Below are 22,342 nucleotides of genomic sequence, written 5' to 3'. Positions count from 1 at the left end.
GCAGGAATATTCAACTCAACCTTTTTTTTATTTTACTATGATTCTCTGATGAAGATGTTGAATAATGCCTGGTCTAATAAACATTGTAACTAGGGCCTGGTTTAAATCACGATTTTGCATTTTTCATGAAAATCTCTAAATTAAGCGATTTTCATGAAATTAATTAATTTTCAAGAAAAATGGAATTTGCAATGAAATACCACAATATGGCTGTTGGCTGGGGCGTTCCCCAGCAAGTGGCTATATCATGGCATTTCATTGCAACAAGATGACTGCTACATGCTGGGGAAAGCATTCCCTAGCTAGCAGCAAAAGTCTAGCAGCTCAGGGGAGGGGGGAAGGGCTTGCAAAAGGGACAGGGGAGGAAAGAGCTTGGGGGTGGGTAGGGGAGGGTTTTTTGCTCCTCCTGGTGGGAAAACTGGAGTGCAGGGGGTTGGGAGCACCTGGGGGCTGCCTTGGCAGACAGCCCTGGCACTGGGTGGGGGAGGGGCTGTTTGCTCTTCCAGGTGGGAAAACTGGGATGCCAGGGGTTGGGGGTGGGGGGAGAGAACACCTGCACAGATGAGCAAACAGCCCCCCCCCCCCTCCAGGGTGAGGGAGGGTTGTGGGGGGGCTTTTCATCTGTGATCAGCCTTGGGAGCAAGGCCTCTGCTGCTGCAATTCAACCTGGCTCTAAACCTGTTCTCTCAGCCAGTCAGGGACTGGGGGGCACCATGATTTGGGCATGAAAATGGTGGCTCCCACCATGATCAGGCCACAATATTAGCAGGCTTAGCCTGCAATTTAAACCAGGCCCTAATTATAATCCTAACTATAGCCCTAACTTCCCCCCTTCGATATAAATTTATTTGAATAAAATACACTGGTAGTCTTAGAACAGAATTCGTTCTTCTTAGCTGAAGAACATCTCTGCAGGTCAAGCATTTTCAGTCTATACAATGTATTTATACATTTATTTTTAAATACATACGTTTATTTTTAAACAAAGATGGGCCTTTCATTAAAATTGAAGATATGTAAAACCTCATTTGGTGAGGGAGGCTTTCAGAAAAGCCATATCCAATTCAAGAGCACATTGAGTTTATCTCTAGTATTAGCAGAAGGAAAAATCCTTCATTTCTAAGGCACATCTCCCAGTGGAAGCTGAGAACCAATCTAAAACACCTTTGCAACAAGGAGAACATTATGTACTTGCAAGGTGGAGTGTGGTTTTCAGATAACTATTTTTCTTGCTCATTTTTCAGGTTACATTAAAATGCTCTGTACAAGGGCAGAAAAAAGATAAATAATGTATGCTATTCACAGAAAAAAAATCCTCCATACATCCTGGCCAACATAGTATCTCTAAGTATACTGGCCTTGCCAGAAACCCCTGTCTCAGAGGACAGACCAGATTTCCAGCATCAATAACTTTGGGGGGTGTGATGCATTATCTCCTCCAGCAACACTTTACCAAGAGGAAAATAATCTCTGGAGCAGGCATAAAAATCCCAGAAACCTAAATGCTTAATACACCAAATAATGATTTCCACCATTTTTTTTCAGTAGTTGCTCACTGTATTCAAGAAAATGTTGCTTTATTGGGACTGGTAAGGGACAAATTTACAGATTTAGTTGTTCTGTTCCCATGATTCCATTTTATACACCTTATTTTTCTTTTATTTTACACAGGATCTTTTAAAAAACCATATAGGTAGAGATGTTTATGCTGATGTTCTGTGGTAGGTACTGATGGCTACAAGGGTGACACATGTTGTGAATATTGTGGGGTCTTGTGAACCCAGCATTCATTCCTGCCTGTGGCAGGGGGTCAGGCTAGATGATCTATTCAGGTTCCTCCTGACCCTAGCTACTATGAAACTATGAAACTACTATATGCTGCAGACTCACTGTAAGCTGACTGAAAGTTTGTTATTAACCAGATGGGCAGCCACGGAAGGGAAAAAAAGTTTCATGGCCTTGAAGTGTGTTGTAGTATTACATAGCATTATGATATATTAGCGCACGTCAAAAAATGATTGCCAGGGCCTGGTTCCAGTGGGTGCCTTGGTAAAGCAGACTCACTCATTTCATTTCCATTTCTTCTTCTTTGTTTCATTTCTTCTTCCATTTCTTCCAGTATTGAAATCAAAATAAGCTCTATCACTAGAGCTGGTCAAACAACATTTCTGTTCTGTCGTGAATTGTAAATTTTGGAATTTGATTTTATGATCAATCAACTAAAAGGGTTTTAAAAAAATAAATTATGGAAAATGAAATTGCAGATACATTTCAATTAGATAATGTTGAAAGGTTTTGTTTCAAGAAGACTATTTCAACTTATAGGATAGGCAAAACAAAGTGCTGCATTTCAACATTATCCAAAAAAATGGTTTCCACTATTTTCCATAAGAAATTGACACATTTCAATATGTTCTTATGAAATGTTTTGATTGTCATCAGTATTTTTTTTTGACAGAAAATGGCTTTACTGGAAGTTACCAATCTGCTCTAAAATTTATTTAATTTGTTCCATTGATGCAAACTTTTTTTTTTTTTTACATTTAATCAACTGTATTTTGTTCACTGGATCCCCATAGTGTATTTCCACTACTAGCCTTAGAAAATAGATGCTTGGCTACTGGAAACTGGCAAAGGTCCAGTTAAGTCAATAGGCCTCAGCTGATGAGCTAGCCCTTTTGTGAGCCTTCACAGAGGCTTTTTATACCCTGCAGACTTGCCAGATTATGCAGAAGAGTCAGGAAGCCATGTTGCACCTTGAGTTTGCAAAGATTATGGGTATTTTAGTAGTCACCCATCATTTAAGGTTAATGGTACTGTGACAGCCTTGGGTAGAAAAAAGACCCTGTAAGCTGTATGTAGCAGTGATGTATTTTAACTAGACAATTTCTTGACTATATGTTTTAGTCAGTGTTATTCAGTGAGTTTTAGAAGAGTAAAGGAGGCAGTATATTCCTGGAAATTGTTGAAAGTACCACAGGATACTTCTTACACTCATCATTTTATTTTTCTGTAGTGGAAAATAAGTAAAAACTGAGAGCTAACGTTTTCTGAGGTGTGCCTTGAGGCTAGCAAGTGTAAAAAGGTAGAGAACCACTGCTCTATGCTATGTATTTGCTACCTACTTTGAGAGTTGCTAGGCAGTAGCTTACCATTGCCCAGGAAGAGCCAGCCTTCATCTTTTTGTTCTAGAGTCGTTCTTTGTCCATAGGGATTTTCCCCCACAGATACAAACAAAACCAAAAACAAATAAACAACCCATCAAGCATAATCCATACCACACCTCATTACTGTTTTTCAGTTTCCTAATCCTGTATTAGTCCTATGTGTGATGCAGAAAATGAAATTTTTCATAGAAGCTGTTTCTATACCCCCGGAAGGAGAGAATAGACTTCCTATCTCCTCTACTAGCATAAAAGTGAGAGAGCGGCAGGTCTGTTTATTCTTAACTAGATAGACTGGCAATTAAAAATTCATGGAAGAAAGAAAATCAAATAGAACATTGACACATCTAAGTATTAACTGAAGCCATGAAAAATACTGTAGATGATAACACCAGATATATGAATGTCAAATTTAGTCCTGGTCCAACCCAACCCAAATGTCTACAATTAGATTTAATGCTGACATTGTTCAACTTCACTGTGTTGCTGTTAGAGATGGAGAGGAGCAGACCAAGAAAGAATCAAGCTGAGACCAGAGCATGGATAGTGACAAGACTAATCTCATGAGAGCCATGTTAATTGAAGGGTAATTCGGAACTGCATACTGTGAATGGATGTTACAGCTGATACAAGATAAAATGCTCTTTCCAGAGAAAGCAGTCAAGATTGATTGTTTGAATTTCATTTTAATTTCATTTCAATTCTTGTTTTCATCTCAGTCACATAACCATTCTCTTTGTACTGTAATGCTACCTGACAACCCAAGGTCAAGCTTAAATGACAATGGCTGGTTCACAACTCTTGTTGGATGCTGTTCTCAACAGAGATCCAAGCTAATACTTGACCTGTCAGGCTAGAACAGGCCAGATGCATAGAGAAAAGACCATGTTATATGTTGTGTGCTATAAGCTGTTATTTAAAAAGGATTAGTAGTATAATTATTTTGGGGGATGGTGACAGAATGGTTAAGGTGTCTCATTATGGATCCAGAGGTGTGAGTCTGAGCTTTGTTTTGGACTGGTACCAAAAGCCTTACACCATGCTGCCACAGCTGTGGGTACGTACCGACTCATTAAGGTTGCAGAGTCAAAAGTGGCTGAATGCAATTCTAATCATGGCATTCCTTTATATGCTGTTGGCAGCTGAAACTGGTGCATTTGAGCCTCTCCAGGCTTCTGGAACATCTGGGCTTTGGTGGACTTCTGATCAGCATAATTTTTGCAATATCAGAAGTGGAAAGGGCATAAATCTATTTTTTGTATTGCCATTTTCTTTCAAAAAAGTGTGTGTGTGTGTGTGTGTGTGTTTGTATCAGTCAACTCTCTTCTGAAGCACCCAAACTTACTCAATGCAGCATTATTGCCAGGCAGCAGGAAAGGGTTCAGTGTTTGATCCACAATAAGTAAAAGGCAGCAAAGTGAAAAGGTACAAGTAAATTAAGCTGTTTCTAACATCTCAGCATATGGCTGCATTATGATGCCATTCAGTCCCCTTAAAACCAATGATATCCATTTTAAGGGTATGAAGGCACTTGTTTTGAATAAGGCTTTACATTTGTAATGTAATGCAAGACAGATGTGCTATGACCCAGACAAAACTTACTGTGTGCTCTATTTGGGTTGTATAAATGGACTCTTTCTAATACAAAGAGTGGCAATATATTTCATTGGTGAAATGTTCTTGTATGTTAACAATATAGTACTACTAAAATATTGCAGGCCAGTTCCTAACTTCTTTACTTACATCAAATACCTATGTTTAATCTACCAAAATCAATGGGGCAATTTGTCATATAAGATGCTATACAGGAGGAGTGAGGGAAGAATCAGGCTCTGAGTTATTATTTAAAATATGGAGAGAAAATTGCTGAATTGCACAAGTACTAGATATACAGCTTATTAGTTTAGAAATTTGAAAAGGCAAGAGCAAGGAAGGTCAACAGCAGGGGGAAGACAGGTCAAAAGCAAGTAAAAAAATCTGTACCAGCACTGGAAACTAGTTCTTAATACAAAGTCATGCCTTAGTACCCAAATGGCTGAGAGCATTAAAAGGAAATTAAAATCAAATGCACATTGAAAAAAAAACCCCAAAAGAAATGCATGAGTGTGACTTGAGGAGATCAACCTTGAAATATGTCAGAAACAGATACAGACACATCTGAGAAACCCGAGTGTCAATGTGAAATCAAGAGAGTGGAAAAAACATCCCCACCAAACCCAAGAACAACTGTTTTTCAGAAAGAAGAGACTGTTAAGGCCTGCAACGACTTCCTTGAATACAGTTAATTTTAGTAAACTATTAATTGGGAAGATGGAGACTAATGAAGACAATAAAAGTCTTTCCCTTCCTGTAACAGACCTTATAAGGCATAAAGAGGTACAGGCTTGCTACTTGATTTATGCGGTGCATGCGCTCCTGTAGAACAGTGCATACATCGAATTCACATAAACTGAACCCAGTTTACCATGGAACAGCTAGGGAAACATTCCCAAGGTGGTAAGGGAGGGAGGGAGGGGGTAAGGCTGGGACTAGGAGAGGGGTGTGGTGCAGCTTCTGAGGCTGCAGCAGGCAGCAAAGTGGCAGGAACTGTGAGCAGGTGCGGGGCAAGGGGGCATGGGGCAGAGGGGTGAGGCTCTTGCTACTACATGCTCCCAGGGAAGGCTGCAGGCTGGGGGGCTGTGCCAGGCTCTTCCCGGGGGGGCTGAGCCCCCGCATCTGCGTGTGGGATGATAGCAGGCTGCTGCTGCAGGCTGGGGCTGGCAGCGCCACTGGGCTCTCCCCAGCTCTTGGTGGCAGGTTGTGGGGGCTACAGCAAATTTTGGGGTGGCAGCAGACCCCCTCCCAGCACTGCTGCCTCATTCCTGCCAGCAAGGCTGGGGCTGGTGGTGGCATCAGGCTCTTCCCCATGCTCCAGGAGGGTGGAGCTGGCATGCACTGGCAGGGGGGCTGCTGCCACCCCAAAATTCACTGTATCAGCTGGTGGCCCAGTGGCACTGCCAGCCCCAGCCTGCAGTGGCAGCCTGCTGTTGTCCCATGCACAGATCTGGGGGCCCATGCCCCTCTGGGAAGAGCCCGGAGCAGCCCCCCAGCCCACAGCCCTCCCAGGGGGCATGTAGCAGCAAGAGCTGTGCTCCCCCATCCCAGGCCCCGCACCCACTCACAGTTCTTGCTGCCTCGCTGCCTGCTGCAGCCCAGGGCCTCTGCTTCTCCCTGCTCATCCCAGTCCCTGCTGCAGTGGCTGCAGGAGCAGCTGACCCCAACTGCCTGTCGCCACTGGGCTGCACTGTGCACCGAACCTCCCTTGGCTCCACTTCTCCCCACTTGCCCCAGCTGCTGCAGCAGACGTGGGTGCAGCCAACATCACCTGCCTGCACCATGGCATGGCACAGCCTATGGGCTGGGGTGAATGGGGACAAGTGAGCCCCAATTGTATAGGAGTGAATTTACCTTGCATATAAGGAATTTTGGGTAGAAAAAGGGTGATCACATAAGAGTGAATTCTCATATATAGAACCTGCATAAATCGAGGGAAACCTGTAGTAAATTCTGTTGGCACTGTTTCTATTCAATTCTAGGTTATATGGTGTTATAAAAATGTGTAAAGACAGATTCTAAAGCAGAGCTACTAAATATTGACAACTACCACTCCAGTGTCCTGGTGGAGAATTCATCATTACATATTCATCATATATTGTATTTGGTTTTCATATAGTAGCGCTTTTGAAAAGAGATACTTGACATATGCCTACATAAAGCATTCTTACTACACCTTTTTTTCTTGAATCCTTTATAAAATATTCAGATATTAGCAGCCAAAAATGAGACATTTTCAGTAGGAAGTGTGTGAGAAGAACATTAGAGGATGTATATTAATGATAATATAAATACTGACTAATATTATTCAGTTCAAAATATACTGAAAGGAACATCAAAGAAGGGAAAGAAAAGAGAAAATGGAAGTGACGTAAAGTTACTTGACTTTAAATGGGGCCTGTGTAATTGTCCAAATGTATAAAATGAAATAAAAAAGATATAGAAATGACACAGAAAAAGAAATAGGAATGATAAAGTACTCATGTTTGGTGGCATGTCCTAATTGGCAGTTAAACATTGAATATTTGTGCTGTCGAAATACAATGGAAAAGTTAGACACATTGGTAACTTAGAGAAGATAGAAAAGACAGCTGATTGAAGAGGAAGCGGAAGATACTTAGTACATGGTAGAACACATTCTGTATCTCCCACAACTGGTCTGTAACGTTCCTGCTTTCCTTCCCCCACCTGTACAAGGAGCTAGTAATATTTATCTATCTATCTCCCGGGGCGCTGCAGCGCTAAATTCCTTACTGTTTGTAAAGAACTTTAATGTCTTGGGGTGAAGGAAACTGTAAAACTGTAAAGTATTGTTTTTCCTTTGGAGAAAAGGGGTAAATGATTTAAAAGCATTTAAGTCCTAAATTCCCTTTTCAGAAGTGCCTGAGACAACATCTGTATGGCTTCTGGAATGAGCCTGGGACCGCTGCAAGAAGCACGCCCCACACACTAGCGCTGTGTCCATGGCTTGAGGACAGGATTGAGTGGCTCTGAATGGTCCTGAGTATGCACCCCAAGCTCCCTGTGTCTGGAGAGCCTGAGCATGGGCTGGGACAGGGGTGGCCATGCAGTGGCATGAGTGCCACAAGTGGCATGGGCAGACAAGGTTCTTTGCGTGAATCTGATATCTTTTATCAGACCAACTTAAATAGTTGGAAAAAAAATTTTAAGCAAGCTTTTGAGTTCAAAGACCCTTCGTCATGCCGAGGAAGTTTCAGCCTATGTGGCATTGACAGCCTGTGTACGTGGTATGCGGCAGATCAGGGAGAGGAGAGACAGCAGATAGGGCAGGAAGCATAAAACAAGGCATGAAATCAGGTGGAGAGCACAGGGTAGGAAGCAGAAAACAGAACAGCAGATTGGGCAAAGGAAAGGGATCAGGAGCACGTGGGGAGGGTGCAGGGCTAACTTATGGCACATAAGGGTTGGTTCCTGCTGGGCTGGGATATGAGCTAATGGCTGCTTTGAGCCACTCAGTGGGCTCAGGCACACCTGGAGTATGCACAAGTGAGTAGGGCTTCTTTCTTGGGGTTTGTTTGAGGTCATACAGATCAAGCTGCAGACATGGCTAAGCCTAAGTTTGAAAAAGGCATTTGTCTTCTTAGAAAAGTTCACTTTCTGTTATCTTCACTTGCTGTACTCAAAGTTTTAGAATGGTCTGCATTAAAAAGACTTTGACTTGTATTTATAAATATCAGTCACACGGTCATTGTGGGGCCTTGCAGAACTTGGTTTGAATAGTGCTTTCCTGTTATCTGCTGAAGAGGTCCATTTTTCTCCTTCATATTTCACTCAATTCCCCATGAGAAAAGAGATTGAAATCAATACATGTGTCATTACAATGTACACTTGTGAGCCAGGATCTGCTATATTGTTGAGTTAGTCCTTCTGCAAGAAGGGTTCACTTAGCCACAGTACTCTCCTATAGATTTTTTTGCATTCAGATATTGCTGGAATCTTCTCTCTGTACAGGGATAGGATATAATCTAAGTGTAAGGTTCTTTCTTTCTACTGTGTCTGTGTCAAACTCATCCCCAGTGCTTTAATGTTAGGGAGATACACTAGGGATAGGTTTGAATTGCCATATCTGTCACTCTGGCTAGTAAAGCTGTGTTTTGCCAGACATCTATTTATGATGTGTTATAATTCCAGGACTCAGGGAATGATATAAAATATTTTCAGGCTCAGATGGTAGGTGATGGAAAAAACTGATGGAAAAAACTATTGGTTTCATTTTCTGAAGTTTTCAAGAGGTCTGGCAGCATTTTGCTGCCAATCATTCTATAGCAGCATTGCTAAAAAAGGAGTTCTGGGTTCCTCTTTAGCTCATTTGATGGAAAAAAGCTGCAGAGTAAGTTGGATTTGCTAACCACAAATATGAGGATGGGCCTACAATTTAAAGTGACCATAGCCTGGGCCTCACAAGCATAATCTTACCCACATATTTAAGGTGTAAAATACAATGAAGACTGAGGGGGTTTCTATTTCATGCCAGTAAAGAAGATGAAATGCATAAGGCTGCTAGTGAGACTGAAGTTGATTTCCTTACATGGGTCATAATAACAAAAGGTTAATCTCCCGGCTGGGCTTGGTATTGATTGGCTCAGTAACTAGTATTTCAGTACCATTCCTTTTGTGTGTGTGTGTGTGTGTGTGTGTGTGTGTGTGCACGCATGTACACAGACTGTATTTGTTGGATTAAGATATTAATGTTCTGAGTCTCTTTAATTCTGCATCCTAGATACTGTGTTGGCACTGATGACCCAGACACCTTGTTCTGGGCAAACTCAAACCCTCAGACTGACCATGACCTCTCCATTCGATAAGCAACTTTTATTGGTACACAGTGATAGCAGATAAGAATAATGCAAACAATTCTATACCAGTCCTAGAGCTGTCACAGAGGGAAGGTACATCTAGCCAGTACACTAGCTTCACCCTGAGGTTCTTTCTTGGATGTCAGGTGTCAGCAGCCTGGAGGTTGAAGGCTGAGGCCCACCTTCACCCAGTGGGGTGGGTGAGATGGGCTGGTGGTATGGCCTTGGGTTCCCTTCTTGGGGACCCTTTGCTGCTTTGAAATCCCTCCTTTTGCATTCTTTTCCTCCTCTGATGACTCTTCTGGGCATTATTGATTGGTTTCCCTGCAGTTGTCATACTGTCAGTGTATTCCTTTATTTCACAAACCCATCACATGCACACACATCTTAACTTGGTTATTTACCGGGATTCTTAATTTGGTCTGTTCATCAAAACAGGAAATCCCAAGGGTCCTGCAGTTGGGCATTGTGACCCTGGGGCCAATGCTGCAGAGTCCCTTATCTCTGTTATGGAACAGTGTGGTACATGTCTTCAATTTTTCAGCCTGTATGTCTTCTGGCTTCAGACAGTGGGCCTTGAAAGAAACTTTGTCACAAACAGGCTTTTAGAAACCAATTAACCCTTGCTGTTCCCCTGGACCAGTGTTCTAATACAATATCTACTTCATGTACAAGCCAATTCCCAAAAGCAAATCTTTCAATAGAATTTTCTAGAATTGGCCAGTCCAAAATGAGGAGTCAAAGCTTCAGATTACAAGAGTTACAATTCTTTGTTTTGGGTCCCAAGTCCCCATCCAGAGACTTTAATAAGTAAGAGGTGGATCGAGCCCTACATTTTCCTCCTCCATCTACAGCATAGGAAGTAGAACAGTTCTCACATGTAATACAGAGATTCATAATTTAGCATGTAGCATATGAAGTTCTAAAGCCTTCAACCCCCTGTGCATTTTATGAAGCCAACACTGTTAGGTACCAAAAACAACAGCTGAAGTAGTGTTGTCTGTGTAATGTCTTCTCTCATGCCTGGCTACCACCATAACTCTACTTTGCTCCTCCCAACTCTTTGGCTATCAGGGGCTATTTATAGTTTGGTGATAGGTTAATTTTTTTTTCTGATTACAGAAGAGGCAGGGAATACTTTGAAATGGTGCAGAATGACTGTATTAGGAGAGAAGGTGTGGTCAAGACTGAAACACTAACTGTAAGAGCACTTGTAGAATTCTAAGTACAAATCACTGATGCTAGCAACAGCCTTTCTTCCTGCTTTTGAGCTGAGCCCAACCACAGACAAACCGTGGAAATGGAAATGGGAACATACAGATGCAATGCTTTTTCTTTTTCAAATATTTGACCTGATAAGCAAAGCTGCTCCACTGGGAGGATTAAAGCACAACAAATGGATTTCTGCTTGGGAAAGTGATGGGTAAAACAACATGCTAGAAGGTGAGCCAGTTTAAAAGGACCCTTATAAGCATTATATATAAGACTGTCTTATTATGTGCATACTTTGAACAGATTCAGTTTTGATTTCTTCTCTGGAGGTTGAGGCTGAATCAGACTTAGTCTGCCTCCCAATGCATCTTTTCCAAACAGACTCTGCTTTACAACTAAAAGAAAGAATAGAGAGGTCTGATAGTCTCAGTTTAGGCAGAAGGCAGGGCAGAGTGACAATTTAGAGACCCTCACATTCAGACAGGCATGAGATTTTGCAGGCTACCCGAAGTAGGCTGTAGCCTCTGAAAGGTCATGTTTCTCTGAACAAGTTAGTTTGAGAGGTGCCATCCTCCCCTGCCTTCTACCTAAAAGAAATAATGTAGAAGCATTTTATATGTGAGAGTTTACTTAAGCTCAGTACTTTCACATCTCCAGTCTTTTAAAAAAGGGGTCTCATCCCAGTCGTCATTTAACAGGTGCAGTTTTGCCCTGCAATTAATTTTGGGGTCAGAACCTGGCATCCAGGCATCTAGTTATCTGATAAGTGTGCATGATCAGGCTCATTGAGCAGGGAACCCCACCTGCAGCAAGTGAGGTACTTTGACAAGGTCCATTAAGCATGGTACCCATCAGTAGAAAGTGATGGAGCATAGTAAGAATGAAAAAGCATGTGCAAGTAAATTATTTGGGGAGCCATCGTGAAAAGTAGCAGCATGTTGTTCAACTGTTGGCATTTCTATGGCAATTTAAACAATCCTTTACTGAAAAGGAGAAAAACAAAACATCTATAGTATTTCTAAGTTTCTCCATCATGGTGGAGAGCTACATAGACATGACTAGACTGGCCTATCATTTAGCAAGATGAAATGTATTACAGTGCTGCTTTGTAGTAAATACCATCTACTTAACTTCTGCAAATAGTGAGTCACATACTTCCTGAGTTTGAAATGCTTTAAATGTTAATTTTAAAAAGCAATCCATTTAAATTGAGAGACAACAGAACGCACTAGATTTCCTGTTGCTGTTTATTTTATTGCCCTCAAACATGACAGACTTTTGAAGGATCTCTGCTTTATTATCAAATAATACCTTCCTTAGTAACTGAGGTTTTCTATTATCCCTAACCTGGCTCAGAGAAAAGCAGCAAGACTCAGTTAATTTCTCAGAGGAGCAGCAGCAGAAGAGAGGCAGAGTAGAAAGAGAAAAAGGAAGAAAACCTGTGATCAGATGGAACAAAGCACAATTTCCTTCCATTTTGTGAAGGCAGCTTAATTGACCTGGCTTGAATTTTTTACCAGACTTTGGTTATAAGCTGAAATGCATAAAAACCATGACATAAAAAGAATTACAGCAAGCAGTGAGGAGGAAAAGAAACACAGTTCAAGTATAAAGCTCAATGCATCTCTTTTGAACAGCATTTGTTAATCACTAAGCTGGCAAATTTATTGTGGATGTTTGCACAGGTTGTTTTTTTCAGCCATGTCTCTCCGCAGTCTTAATCTCTCCATAGGCCACTGTTGCATCTTGTGGTACAGAATGAAGGGGAAGCAAGGGAATCTACATTCTAGCTTTTGGACACAGCCAAGGCCCTGTGGCTCTCACCAGCTATCTCACTCTCAGTAGTATTCTGATTCTTCAACTAAAAATAATGGGGCATTTGCGATGAACTTTAAACATTAAAAAAACCCAACCCTTTCCTACAAACCCGTAGAGAGTTTTCCTATATCAGAGCCAGGAAGGTAGTCCTCTACAGTTTCCAATGACATTCTGAAAGGATATCAAAGTACTTTCACTCATCTAGCATAACCTTGATTTAATAGTGAGTTTAAGGATGAGCTTAAGTCTTTTGCTGAATTGGGAGCCACCTTATGCTATCACAGCAATATGATTTGCTTTTTGGTTATCTCCTTGGCCCTTTCCTAAAGTTGAAATATTCTTATTAATCAAGCTTAAAAGTTATGCTTCATGGTTACAGAGTTAGCTTTTTGTTTGCATTGAAAGGGTTAAATCTTACTTTAATTTGGCATGAGGATACATATAAGTGATTCTATTTAAACCCAAGAGTAAGGTAGCAGAAATGTTTTAGCCTTCATATTTATTTATATATGTATTTATTTCTCAGCTGAATCTCTTTTATACCCTTTTCTTCTCAGAAGGAAAAGGTGGTAAAGTATCATATCCCAACAAAAGTCATTACCACCTAATTTTTAATAAGGCTCAAATCAAGAAGTACTAGAAGCACAGGGCAATAAATGTTACACAGCAATAAATATGCTGCAACAGAAATCAATGATCAGAGCTCCAAGTTCCATGCATGAAACATCGCACATAAAATGCTTCTTTCTAATTTTTCTCTCTCACTAATTCTCCTTGAGGTTATCTTTACTTACTGTATTTGCATTACCTTTATGTATTAGATTTCTTGAGGTAGAAACCAAATCCAATTTTATAGCTAGCATGTCGTGAATACCTTGGGCACTGAGTAAAATACAAACAAAAATATTAATCTTGGGGAGACCATGATCTTTTTAAGACCATCATCCCAATTTTCTGAAACCTAAAAAATATTAGGATGAGTTAAAATAAACTGCTACATTTGTGGATTCCTCTCTCAACCGTGCAGTTTTTCCTGACAATAGTGTGCAGTGCACAGTGCTATAGAGAAACCAGAAGCCTGATCTTCAATGCTCTGTGTTACTCTTTTGGACTATTCGATGCTAGCTGTAACTTCGCCAGTGTTGAGGGTATTTCTGCAGTGCTGCTGGCATTCCTCAGCTGACGCCAGTCCTGTTCAGGACTATTCCTGTCAGAGGAAGTTAGAGCTCATGCAAGGCAGCCCAGAGTTATGTTCTGGAGGTCATTCTCATTAAAGGGCAACAACTTGCTTTGTAGAAATACTCAGATTCCTCAAAACTGGAGGCTGCCCTTACATGTGAAGGCACCTCAGCATACTACACATGTGTACATCACGTGCAAATTCCTGCCTTTACCTAAAGCAGCTATGCAGATGATGGTGCTGGGTGATAAGCACCACCTTGCCACTATAGACCAGAATGGCAAAAGACAAGCTGAGGGATGTTGTTTATTGACCTCTGAGTGGAATAGTTGCTTAATTCATACTGGCCTACATGTGCCCCCTTTTACACACACATTGTCCCTTTGGACAGGAAAGCTGGTGTGTCTGCCACGGGTCCAACTCCTAGCCATCTATCTGACACATCCTAGGAGAAGTAGGCCCTATGGGGTTCTTGGTTTCTTTCTTGCTTCTTCAGTGCTTCTCTCTCTCTGCTGGACATGGACACATTTGCCCTGTAAGCATATATGCATGCAGTTCGCATGCAAGACAATCTGCCCTGCCACTGCTATTAACAGGTTGGAATCACTTCTCACTAGTTAAACAACATGTTGTTTGAAGCTAAACTATTGTGATTTCAATAGACTTTTTGCTGCAATAACAACCTCAATCAGCAATCAAGGTTTCCCTCTCAATTTTTGTTGCTTGCATTATGTGACAGTTTAATTCATTGTACACTAAATTCAGTTGTGCATTAATTATATGTTTCTTCACAGTAATTAACTAATCACTATGTCACTCCCTCCCTATTATGAATAACCTCATTAATTCAAGACTGAAAGCCTAGTGCCTGTTGCCATTTCTATCATTTTTTTTGTTCTTTTTGTTGCTTCTTGACTTATAATCAAATATGAAACTCATGTATTTTTAAATACTTTCTCTTCTGTTTTTCCCACTGAAAAATTCATTGTGCCATGCAGCCTTTTAAAATAATGTTTATTCATTATGCATTTCTTTGCTAGGCAATCAAAAGCTGTTACAATAAAGTGTATGACTTTGCTGTCTTTATGGCAGCACTACTGCTGTGTCAACATCTACATTTTAATCCTCAGTTTGCAGGGAATTAGAATTTTTGATGTAAAACTTTGCTCCAAGGTTAAAGTCACCATCTAACTTGCATGCAGAAGTTCAGGCTCCTTGATTATTATTTTTTTTAAAAATGCTTCGACAGATTTGGGTGACACCTGTGGGCAAAACCTTGGGGCCTAATTCAGTGACGTCCGTAAAAGCTGTGCATATGCGTATCCAAGGTCAGAAATTGACTCACAGTAGTGTCAAGTGTCTTAAGACACTTGCATATTAGAAATGTAATTTTGGGTAGTAAGACGGTCATGCCATCTAAGGCTCCAATCCAGCACAGCATTTAAGCAGGTGGCTCACTTTTATATTCAGTGGGACCATTGCTGAGCTTACAGTTAAGCAGGTGCTTAAGTACTTTGGTGAATCAGACTCTCTAAAGCAGCCCTCTTGATAACAATTTAGATGTCACACAACATATCTGAGACATCCGTCTTCTCTGTATTTCACTGAAAGACTGGAAGAACTGTATTGTAAAGGCAGCAGGATGGTGTTCGAACACTCTACAAATACCCACTGTCTGGGTTACATGGGAAATTATTCAATTTATTCATGCATACACTGGTGTTATGAGCAGTATGAGTACCTGAGCATTTTTGGTGGCATGCCGAATGTCTCCTGCAAATCTGGCACTTAACCATTTAACAAAACAAATGAATTATTTTCAAACACAGACTCAAATATTAACAAGAACTTAATGGACTGATACAAATCACTGTAGTTCCACTGAAGCTGAAAGAAATGTCCATTTATATCTGAATGTTCATTTAGAAATGTCCATTTATACCTGAGCTGGGCACTTGGCCCAACATTGCTGGGAGGACTTTTAAATTGAAAGGTAAGAGAACTCCTACCTACTAGGGATACTATGTAGGATTTATTCATCCTTTTAGAAAATCACATTCTGGGGCCAAAGAGGAAGTGTTCCCCTTTTAAAGCAAGTAAATGCAACAGGCATATAAAGATTTATGGGCTGCTCTGATTGCTTTCTGTTCTGTAAAAGAAAAAGTATCTCTATATGGCAAGGAGTAGACCTATTGAACTTGAGACACAGAGGCTGGCATGCCTGCACTGCAACTTCTGTTCCACTACAGCAGTACACATCTCAGCATTTACCCAAATACATATTTGTACAATAGATCATAATGGTCTGTTTGGTTCGTAACAGTCTATTTGGCTGCCCTTAAATGAGTGGTTTGGGTGCAAAGCAAGAGGAGACATGATTGCTACTGCCATTTGGGCATCTGCTCCTGTCTCATCTATTGCCGTTTCTCTCATTTCTGCCTCAGCTGCTGCTGCTACGTCTATTGCTGCTATCAAGCTCATTTTCGCATGTGGCCTGGCTCTGCTCTGCCAACTGGCCTTTTTATGAACTTGTAATCCCTTACATTTGCTATTTTGGGTAGTGGCTTTTCCTGTCCCTTTCTTTTGTCCTGATATTTGCCATTAAAAAGCAAAATAAAACCTAAACAAAGATTCAGGTCCATTTTTTTTCAGGTGGCCCCATCTCCAACAAGCCAAAATCCTCCCTCCCCAGAGTGAGCTGCGTGTGTCAGGGACAGGTATATTTGCTTGAGCAAACGAGGAACCTGCAGGCAGTTTCATCATTTTCTAGAGTCTGATGTAAATTGAATCTTAGCAGAGGTTCAGAAACAGAGGCATGATGACATGACTGGGCACCTGGGGCAGTTGCCACTCATGGGGCATGGGAGGAGGTGGCAGCTTCCTGCTATTGCCACATTGCCAGCATGACTGTGGAGCTGCTGTAGCCATTTTTTTCTACCCTTCCCCCCACCTCACCAACCCAAATTGGCACCTGGAACAGCTTCCCCGGACACCCCACCCTAGTTATGCCACTTTTTAGAAATGTCCCTACCCCAAATAAGTGCTGTTTTTTTCCCTCGGGTGAATCCCTAGAGTGCTGGCAGGAAGGCTAGAAAGGGAAAGGTGGTGGTGTTACCCCTCTGAGCTTTCCTTACCAGATAAATTGGGCTTATGTGAGTAGTCAGCATTTCTTTGAGCTCAGTTGGGCACTCTGAACTCTAAGGTCCCTGAACAGGATTACTTGATTCCTGTGGTTCCGTCTGAATCCTTAGAAGTGCTTAGCTCCTTGATGGCAGAGGAAACAAAATGTTCACTTTGGCAGGACTAAAATGAGGTCACCACAAATTGCACAGCTGTGTTAATTATTTCTTCCTCTATGTAAGGAAGGAGCAAGAGTTGTCACTTCAGTCATCTTTGCTGGATGTCTGAGTTAATGCCTCACTGAGACGAAGGGTATAGTTCACACCTGTCAGAACCACCAGATTTTCTCAGCCTCAGCTGCAATGGGGTGCATTTATATATATATATATATATATATATATATATACACACACATCCCTTATCACATGAGAGATTTAGGGCTCAGAGACTGACGGGGCAGCTCTGCACCATGGGCACCTTTGGCACATGGGGCAGTGCTGGCTGCTGTGCTGCCAGCAGTAGGAGCACGGCCAGCCGCAACAACAGTCACCATCCCCAAAGGCAGTGCCCAAGTTGCAGTCACCACCCTCCACCATTAGGTATGTTACTGTTAGGACTTGTCTGTGAAAGGAGGTGACTGCCAAGCAAGTGAAAATGTGAAACTGTGCATGTTTCCCTTTAACAGGCATGCTTGGGGTATATTTTCTCTGCAGAACGTGGTTTTGTGCTCAGATACTTTAGGTAGCTTTGAACAAGCTTACTCAGATACTGGAACCATCATAGCCATGTTAGCACAGTGCTTCACACAGGTTTATATAGTCTGGTCCACACCCTAGCTTGCTTTGCACTCACATCCTTATGTCGATAAGCCCTTACTTTCTATTTTAAAATGAAAGCAGAGTACAGGAAAAGGCAGCAAATTTGGAGGGGTGTCTGTATATCACAAAACCATGTACCAGTTTAATCTGTTCCCTGCAGGCAGGACAGCAATCCAAAGTGCCAAGAAGCCTGTACTTCCAAGATTTGCAGCCCGATTTTGCAGACTGTGGGGTGCCAGATAAGCTTCAGAGAAGCATCCAAATTTCTCAGTCCTTGTCTGAGCCATTGATCTTTGTGTGATTTGCTCACTGGCTAATGTGAAACGATAACATAAATGTCTATACTCTTGATCTCTACATAGCTGAGTGAGGTGTGGTCTATGTGTGAGGCTGTGAGATCTCCACTGACCCTGACATCAAAGAGAGTAGACAGTGTTCCTTGCTTTCCAGGGCCAGGGCATTAGTGTGCATTTATTCACTCACATTGAGCGAATAATTATTGGCAAATCCAGCAGCTACAAGCATATCTGTAGATAGCAACTGGTTACTTGGCTTGTCCTTAAAGAATGGCTTAATTATTATTTTTTAAGCAAAATACTTCATAGTAAACTGAGGGGTGGCAGCATTTATAGTCCAAACAGCTGATTGGCCAAAACCTACTAGATGAAAGATTAATAGTAGTGAAAACCTGTGTTTAATTCAAAATGAAACTTGAATCTCAACCTGTATTTTTTTCTAAAAATGTTATTTAAAATAGTTTATTTTACTGAGAGCAAATGGGAGAAAAGATTTGCCATTTAATCATCACTCACCAGGCTGGGATATTGTACTATCAAATGGTAACCAATTTGATTTCTATGAAAACAGGATCCCTATATTGGAATCCGTAGACAAAATATAAAGGCCTGGATCAAGAAACCCAAGTGGGAGGATGATTTTGCAAAAATTTAATTAGTCTAGGTTTGGTTCTGAAAAACAATATCTAGAGATGGTATTAGATCTAGGCCTCATGGTATCATAATAGGAAAGTTTCAAAATAGCTTCTGAACTGATTTTTTTGAAACTAGTTTCATTGACAAAATTTGTGCCTTCATGGTCTGAAGGCATTTGGAGTTAGGGTTTTGGTTTGGTCCCATATCTACTGCACATAAAGAATAATTTACATCTGCTCTGCTAAAATACTTCCTATACATTTGTCCATGGGTAACTTTTGCTGAAAAAAATTAATATTCAATTTTTGTTTTGCTCAAAATTTGGTATCATAATTAAGAGCAAGAGAACAGATTTTAATATCGAAGTTGAAAAACAGCAATGACAGCTTTCCATGCCTAATTGAGGCACATATAAATAAGCTGCTAATGTTTTGGCCAAGAGCCAACATCCTTACAACACAGAATATTTAATCAGCTATAGTGAGACAACGCACTGAAAATTGTCCATATATTTATATCAGCTCCTGATTTTTTCTTTTTGAGTCTTCCTCAGAAGGAAAAGCTTGATGCTATCAACTAAAATGTGTGGCAAACTCAAGCAAATGGAATCAGTACTTGTGTCGCTCCAGTGAATCTCTACCTACTCCCCCTCACCCTACAGGCTTTGGCAAGTATGCACTCTTGGGATTCAACAAAAAATTAGCTGACAGCCCTGTACTGAAAAGCAAGCTGCATTTGCTTTCACTTCTTATGTATTAAAACACACAATGCTAGTGACAAAGCAGGAACAAGTACCAGGCAACTGGCAATATTCAGCATTAGTCTGTGATGTTGTGGTGCAGGCTGTGAAACTCTCCCCCTTCTCCCTGTTGCAGTGCCCAAATTCCCTACGCTGTTCTTCCTGGTCTCATTTGGATTCATTTTATTATGTATTTGAAGAAAAGTCTCTCACAGCAAACTCTGGCTGCCATCCAAGCTGTGTTTTTGTAAGACCAGTGTGATGCTGCGCTCACTCACATCATGGCGGACTAGAGACAGACAGAATTTGGTCACGGACAATTGGTTTTTAATTCTTTCGCACACAGACCCTTGTTTATTCATTTCTCCAAAATAACCCCAAGCAAACTCAGACAGCAGCTAACCATCTGACTTCCTTATGGATTGGCTCTGCCTGCTTCCGAGCCAAGCACTGCTAAATATTTGCCAGTGGGACCCACATGCAGATTTCTTTGGATTTGTTTTACATCAGGAAACAAGCAGATTTTCTCATTGCGGTGTTCAAATGACTCTCATGGGACATGCTAGCTTAGGTACCTATGTCCCATTATCCTCTGCTGGGACATGTAGAATCTGTTCAGATACTACTACAATGCCCAGTTTTCCTAATGGTATTAATAAGTGAACAAGTTTCCAGAAAGTAAACTCAACAACGGGGTTGAGCTACCTTGCATTTAGAATGGGACAAAAGCGTGTACATGAGCAGTTCCTGTGGTGTAGCTCATGTGCACCCTGTGGTGACTTCAGTGCTGTAGCAATGAAATTTGGTGCCCAGGGCAAAGCCCGCAGGGACAGCCCATCCTCACCCTGTGCACAGATCCCAGGGTCACACCCCCCCTTGCCCAGGAGTGCATTCAGTGGCGGGAGCCACCCTTCTCCCACCCCACACCCCTCCAAACAAGCCACTCATGGCTCTAACCTCACTCTGCCTGGCTGGGCAGTGCCTGTTGGTGCCCTTTCACTTCAGCACCTGGGGTCTCGCTTGCCCCCCATCCTCCCCCTTGCTACGGCACTGGGTAACTTGTTCCTATTTCCATCTCCTATATCACTATCTTATATCAATAGTATAGGGTATTGTAACAGGGAACCCTAGCCCTGTTACCAGGAAGCAGGGTGGCCCTTTTAAATCCAGCACTTTCCAGGTGCAGATAGCTAGCTGAGCAGGGGTTAAGGATTGAGCCGTGCTAGCTGGTCAGGTGACAGGAAGGGGAAGGCCAGAACCATATAAACCTCAAGCGGAGAAGGCCAGGGAGGCAGCAGAGAGGGAGACTCTTGATGACTATGGAGCAGTTGTGGCAGCCTTCTTGGGAAGACTGCACCATGCTGTGCGACAGAAGCACAAGCACATATAAGCAGTCACTTTGCCTCTTTTTTTTTTTTTTTTTTAATTTTCATTATATGGTCACAGGGGCCTATGGTTTATGCTTAATGTGAAGCCAGTGGTTTGTGGCTGAGGCTGTAGGGGAGGAGGAGGAAGAGGCGGCCTCATTAGTGCCAGGGGTGCTGTGATAGAGGGCTCAAGAAGCCCTGCTGTACTAGGGCCGCAGCACTAGGGCCACGAACCCAGAGTTGCTAGAAAGCAAGATAGGAGCCTTGAGGTCAGGTCCTAGTGGGTGGACTTAGGTGAATGGCCCTAACTACATACAGAAAGAGGGGCAAAGCCAGAGGGGCTGAGACCCCAAAAGCCTGGTGCCACAGAGGCGCAGTGTAGAAGGACCAATAGGCCTGGTGTCATGGAGAGTATGGAACGGCGGGCCTTGAGCCTGAGCGAGTTAGAGAGCTAGAGCCTCAGAGTCAAGCCCTGCTTAGTGGGCTTTTTGACTGACAGGCCTAGCTAGAGAGAGAGGGGGTAAGCCCACAGTGGCCCAACATAGAGAGAAAATTATAAAACTTCTGTGAGGCATGAGGCATATCAAGGGGAGGTAGGAGTGTGCATTTTGCCCTTAAGGCAACAGCTCATTATCCTATAGGTGGTGAACCTAGAGCCTACCTGGGAACCTGTGGGTCAGTCTCCTGCTTTTTTTTTTTTTTTTTTTTAAAGAAGCAAGTAACATTAACATTTTAAGAGACAAGTAGCCTGCATTGATGGTGGAAGTGATGATAGAGAGACAAAGAGTACGTGCTATGCTGGACTCAGGCTCATCACAGACCATGGTGCAGAGAAATACATTACCAGAAAGAGAGAGGGAAGTAGCAGATCATGTAATCATGCGATGCTGGTGTGGGGAGCCCATGAAATTGGACAGAGTGTCGGCCATTCTGCAAGTGGGCGATAATACCCACTGGATGCCAGTTGGGGTCCCTGAGCACTTACCCAACCCTGTAATATTGGGATGTGACTGGCCAGAATTGTTGACAGAGATAGCCAGTGCAAGACAGAAAGAGGAAGCCTTGAAAGAGGAGACCGAGGTGAGAGAAGGTTGCAGTTGGAAGCCACAGGTGGCAAGAACGCAAAGATGCAAGGCAAGAGAGCCTGAGGCTGGGTGGGAAGATAATCCTATGGCTGAGGGGTTCATGGGTGAAGCCGAACAACCTCCACCAGAGGAAGAGGCTGAACAGAAGGTGGATGTTGCACATTTGTGGGAAGATGAACATTTCCAGTTGGAGCAGAGCCGGGATGCAGATTTTAGTTATGCTTGCCAGGAACACCTAGCTCAATGGAATGGCAAGGTATTATGACCAGAACTGATGAAGGCAACCCCGAGGTTTGAGGTGAGGAATGACTTCCTATACCAAATTGAGCAAGGAAAGCCTGCACACGCACTGGCCTAAAAAAAAAAAAAATTTCAGCCAAAGATGACACCCTGTCACAGGTACATTAGAAGAACTAGCATAGCATGGCGGGTGTGGCAGAAATGCCCCCGTCAGTGCAGCCTCTCCCGAGATCTGTCTCCACCAGCCTGAGAGGCGG

At 42.2% G+C, this 22,342-nt stretch overlaps 1 protein-coding gene and 1 long non-coding RNA gene across 2 annotated transcripts in view; one reads left to right on the top strand and one right to left on the bottom strand.

Moving 5' to 3' along the window:
* LOC112552066 (ninjurin-1-like) overlaps positions 1-22,342 on the bottom strand; it is a 411,278-nt gene that overhangs the window by 102,962 nt on the left and 285,974 nt on the right. The gene's annotated exons all lie outside the window — the stretch shown is intronic.
* LOC112552069 overlaps positions 10,827-22,342 on the top strand; it is a 53,929-nt gene continuing 42,413 nt past the window's right edge. The window contains exon 1 of the long non-coding RNA XR_003096407.1: positions 10,827-11,017. This is a non-coding gene — a long non-coding RNA (uncharacterized LOC112552069). The remainder of the gene's footprint in view (positions 11,018-22,342) is intronic.

Source organism: Alligator sinensis, unplaced genomic scaffold, assembly GCF_000455745.1.
Source record: "Alligator sinensis unplaced genomic scaffold, ASM45574v1 scaffold170_1, whole genome shotgun sequence".
NCBI lineage: Eukaryota > Metazoa > Chordata > Crocodylia > Alligatoridae > Alligator > Alligator sinensis.
The sequence above is the reverse complement of the archived record's forward strand: the minus strand, read 5'-3'. Positions and strand labels throughout refer to the sequence as shown.